At 41.1% G+C, this 5,556-nt stretch overlaps 1 non-coding gene across 1 annotated transcript; it reads left to right on the forward strand.

Moving 5' to 3' along the window:
• Positions 1 to 409: 409 nt before the first annotated feature.
• LOC133375817 (5S ribosomal RNA) lies at positions 410 to 528 on the forward strand. Its single transcript, XR_009760324.1, has one exon. It is a non-coding gene; the product is annotated as a 5S ribosomal RNA (ribosomal RNA).
• Positions 529 to 5,556: the final 5,028 nt, after the last annotated feature.

The raw sequence follows: 5,556 nt of genomic DNA on the forward strand, positions 1-5,556 counted from the left end.
GGACCCCTCCTAGGTGAGAACTGGGAGGATTTGACAGTTCAATGTGTGTGAGAAATGAACCTGTTAGTGTTGCAGAGATGTGGACAGTTTATTGTTTTTATATGCTTGGATGCTATCCTTTGTATGAAAGATATGGGTGTATAGTGAGTGTATGTGGGTTGTAATATTGTTGAGAGCGTCTGGTGATTGGTTTATGGAGATATTGTATGAGGTACTGAATGATCATAGTGATTGTGTGAATGGATGGTGACAGTGAGATTGTGTGAGTGGTTCTATGAATAGTGGTGTTTTTATGTTGGCTGGGAGTTTATATCATGCTGCCAAATAAATTTTCTCCAATACATATATATGGCTATTATGGATAGTGTATATTTTATGTTATTTGGATTTTTCTTTCTTATATATATAATTATACGGCCATACTACCCTGAACACACCCAATCTCATTTGATCTTGGAAGCTAAGCAGGGTCAGGCCTGGTTAGTACTTGGATGGGAGACTGCCTGTGAATACCAGGTGCTGTAGGCTTAGAGGAAGGCAGTGGTAAACCACCTCTGAATATCTCTTACCATGAAAACCCTATGAATATATCCAAAAGATTGATATGGTCACAATAAGTCATAATCGACTTGAAGACATATAACAACAACAATATATATAATTACATTTTAAAATATCAATTCACATAAAACAAAAAGCATAATGTACAAAACAAGCAGAGCATATATGCGTGGCACGTCTAGTGGAGTAAAGTTGCAAAATAAAGTTATAATGACCACACACAGAGAACTATGTTGTGAGAGTTACCCTTGTTCTAGCATTGGGAGAACTCAAGAGAACATTCTGCTGCATGTAGCCCCACCATAATTGTACTTCAGTAAACAGAGGTTGCATCAAATGGCTGGAAACAAAGCCCTATGAGGAGATATGGAAGAACTGGGCATGTTTAACCTTGAGAAGAGAAAACTGAGGGGAGATAGGATAGCATTCTTCAAGTATTTGAAAGGTTGTCACACAGAGGAGGGCCAGGATCTCTTCTTGATCATCTCAGAGTGCAGGGCACAGAATAATGGGCTCAAGTTACAGGAAGCCAGATTTTGACTGAACTTCGGGGAAAATGTCCTGTTAGAGCAGTACGACAATGGGACCATTTACCTACGTAGGTGGTGGGCTCCCCAGCACTGGAGGTATTCAAGAAGCATTGAGCAGGGGGTTGGGCTTGATGGCCTTATAGGCTCCTTCCAACTCTACTATTCTGATTCTATGACTATCTCTATTCACGTAAGACAGGAAGGGCATCCATTTGGCTTGCCCTTTAATTATCCTGTTTTGATATGCCAAGTGCTCCAATAAACCATGTCCAGACACTTCAGCTAGTGCAAAATGCAGCCTCCCAAATTGGTTGGTTCCAGGCAATCACAACATATCTCACCTATATTGTACCAGTTGCACCGGTGGCCCATGGCTTTCCAGGCTTAATTTAAAGTGCTGGTGATAACTTCTAAATCCCTAAATGGCTTAGGACTGGATTACTTAAAGAATTCCTTGCAGACATATGAACCTGCCTGTATGATAAAATCAGATGAAGCCCTGCTGAGATGCTTGACCATAAAAAAAGTTATACTGGGTGTGCCCACAGAACGGGGCATTCTCAGTGGTGCCCCCACAATTGTGCTTTGTGATTCTGTGGGACATCAGACAAGTCCCATTCCTTGCAAAAATTGTAATGGTCCTATCCTTTTACTGTAGCCTTTAGCAATTAATTTGATGTGAATTACAGAAATAGTATTTTTGCCAGATTTTGAAAATTTTATGCTAGATTAGCGCTGGTTGTCGGCTTTTAATATTGTTTTTATAATTTGGAATTGTTTTATATAGTTTTCAGTGTTTTACATGTGGTGGTAAACAGCTTTGGGAACAATTGTTCTTAAAAAGTAGTATACACATTTATTAAATAAATCACATTAAAATAATAACTAATCATAACTAATCTCCTAGCAACTTCATATACACAATATCAAGGAAATTAAAAAATCTTATTTGATACTCTCTGACTTAGATCTTACAGCACAATCCTATACATATTTACTTGGAATCATATCCAACTATGGTCAATGGGTTTGATCTCAAGGAAGTGTGCATAGCCTTGCTGCTTAAGTTTGCAGTGGAGCTAAACTCAGAAAATAAAGACCTTGCCATTTCAGCACTCTGGACAGAGACACAGCTACATGCAATATAAGAACATAAGAACAGCCTGCTGGATCAGGCCAGTGGCCCATCTAGTCCAGCATCCTGTTCTCACAGTGGCCAACCAGGTGCCTGGGGGAAGCCCGCAAGCAGGACCCGGGTGCAAGAACACTCTCCCCTCCTGAGGCTTCCGGCAACTGGTTTTCAGAAGCATGCTGCCTCTGACTAGGGTGGCACAGCACAGCCATCACGGCTAGTAGCCATTGATAGCCCTGTCCTCCATGAATTTGTCTAATCTTCTTTTAAAGCCGTCCAAGCTGGTGGCCATTACTGCATCTTGTGGGAGCAAATTCCATAGTTTGACTATGTGCTGAGTAAAGAAGTACTTCCTTTTGTCTGTCCTGAATCTTCCAACATTCAGCTTCTTTGAATGTCCACGAGTTCTAGTATTATGAGAGAGGGAGAAGAACTTTTCTCTATCCACTTTCTCAATGCCATGCATAATTTTATACACTTCTATCATGTCTCCTCTGACCCGCCTTTTCTCTAAACTAAAAAGCCCCAAATGCTGCAACCTTTTCTTGATCATTCTGGTTGCCCTCTTCTGAACCTTTTCCAACTCTAGAATATCCTTTTTGAGATGAGGCGACCAGAACTGTACACAGTATTCCAAATGCGGCCGCACCATAGATTTATACAACGGCATGATGATATCGGCTGTTTTATTTTCAATACCTTTCCTAATTATCCCTAGCATGGAATTTGCCTTTTTCACAGCTGCCGCACACTGGGTCGACATTTTCATCGTGCTGTCCACTACAACCCCGAGGTCTCTCTCCTGGTTGGTCACCGCCAGTTCTGACCCCATGAGCGTATATGTGAAATTAAGATTTTTTGCTCCAATATGCATAATTTTACACTTGTTTATGTTGAATTGCATTTGCCATTTTTCTGCCCATTCACTCAGTTTGGAGAGATCTTTTTGGAGCTCTTCACAATCCCTTTTTGTTTTAACAACCCTGAACAATTTAGTGTCGTCAGCAAACTTGGCCACTTCACTGCTCACTCCTAATTCTAGGTCATTAATGAACAAGTTGAAAAGTACAGGTCCCAATACCGATCCTTGAGGGACTCCACTTTCTACAGCCCTCCATTGGGAGAACTGTCCGTTTATTCCTACTCTCTGCTTTCTGCTTCTTAACCAATTCCTTATCCACAAGAGGACCTCACCTCTTATTCCATGACTGCTAAGCTTCCTCAGAAGTCTTTGGTGAGGTACCTTGTCAAACGCTTTTTGAAAGTCTAAGTACACTATGTCCACTGGATCACCTCTATCTATATGCTTGTTGACACTCTCAAAGAATTCTAGTAGGTTACTGAGACAGGACTTTCCCTTGCAGAAGCCATGCTGGCTCTGCTTCAGCAAGGCTTGTTCTTCTATGTGCTTAGTTAATCTAGCTTTAATCATACTTTCTACCAGTTTTCCAGGGACAGAAGTTAAGCTAACTGGCCTGTAATTTCCGGGATCCCCTCTGGATCCCTTTTTGAATATTGGTGTTACATTTGCCACTTTCCAGTCCTCAGGCATGGAGGAGGACCCGAGGGACAAGTTACATATTTTAGTTAGCAGATCAGCAATTTCACATTTGAGTTCTTTGAGAACTCTCGGGTGGATGCCATCCGGGCCCGGTGATTTGTCAGTTTTTATATTGTCCATTAAGCCTAGAACTTCCTCTCTCGTTACCACTATTTGTCTCAGTTCCTCAGAATCCCTTCCTGCAAATGTTAGTTCAGGTTCAGGTACTTTATTTTTAAATTGCTGCAATCCGCCCTTATGTGACCTTATGATGAAGGGTGGGTAATGTAATCATTAATTATGATAATATTAATGGGAAAATTATTGTGGTGTAGTGGTTAAGGTGTTGGACTAGGACCTGGGAGACCAGGGTTCAAATCCCCACACAGCCATGAAGCTCACTGGGTGACCTTGGGCCAGTCACTGCCTCTCGGCCTCGTGAAAACCCTCTTCATAGGGTCGCCATAAGTCGGAATCAACTTGAAGGCAGTATATTTACATTTTAATTGGCATATTAGCAGGCCTTGCACTCTGCAAACAGCATTATTTTTAATATGTTGTTTTCAGTGAAGAGAAGATGTAGCTATTCCAGGGCCACCCTAATTAACAGAAGGCTAAAAAATGTGGATGTGCTAATTACCTGACTGGCTAATTTAGGCTCCCCCCACCCGGCACCATGAGGCTCCACCTCAGTCCATGAAGACAAAGACAAAGCCTGTCCAAGTAAATATTCTCATGGGTGTGCTGATTTAGACCTTAGTCTTAAATGTGAGCTAAGAGCAAATATTCACCTCCATGAGAATAACCCAAGGAACTCGCCTGTACCCAGTGAAGCTTTCCAGTGCTACCCAGAACGCTGCTGCAAGATGATCTGCCTGTCAACCTGGCTCCTGAGACAGCAAAATAAAATGCAGTTAACAGCCTTCATAAAGTTGCTGCCTTAATATCCCATGAAAGTAAAGTAATGCTCTACAACAAAGGCTCTTACCATATATGGAGCGAGAAATTCCTGATGTCCACACTGGACTTAGAAAAGGAAGGAGTACCAGAGATCATATCACAAGCATATGTTGGAAAACGGAAAGGACCAAGGAATTACAGAAAAAAAATCACCCTATGCTTTATAGATTACAGCAAAGCCTTTGATTTTGTAGATCATGAAAAACTATGGAATGCTTTAAAAGAACTGGGGGTGCCACAGCATCTGATTGTCCTGATGCACAACCTATACTCTGGACAAGAGGCTACTGTAAGGACAGAATATGGAGAAACCGATTGGTTCCCCATCAGGAAGGGTGTAAGACAGGGGTGTATTTTATCACCCTGTTTGTTTAATCTATATGCAGAACATATCATACGGAAAGTGGGTTTGGATCAAGATGGAGGTATGAAAAATGGAGTGAAAAATATCAATAATTTAAGATATGCAGATGATACCATACTACTAGCAGAAACCAGTCATGATCTGAAACAAATGCTGATGAAAGTTAAAGAGGAAAGCACAAAAGCAGGACTACAGTTGAACATCAAGAAGGCTAAAGTAGTGACAACAGAAGATTTATGTAACTTTAAAGTTGACAATGAGGACATTGAACTAGTCGAGGATCATCAATACCTTGGCACAGTCATTAACCAAAATGGAGACAATAGTCAAGAAATTAGGCTAGGACTCGGGAGGGTAGCTATGACAGAACTAGAAAAGATCCTCAAAAGCAAAGATGTATCACTGAACACTAAAGTCAGGATAATTCAGACTATGGTATTCCACATCTCTATGTATGGATGTGAAAGTT

Source organism: Rhineura floridana, chromosome 1 (genome assembly GCF_030035675.1).
Source record: "Rhineura floridana isolate rRhiFlo1 chromosome 1, rRhiFlo1.hap2, whole genome shotgun sequence".
In the NCBI taxonomy this organism is placed as follows: Eukaryota; Metazoa; Chordata; class Lepidosauria; order Squamata; family Rhineuridae; genus Rhineura; species Rhineura floridana.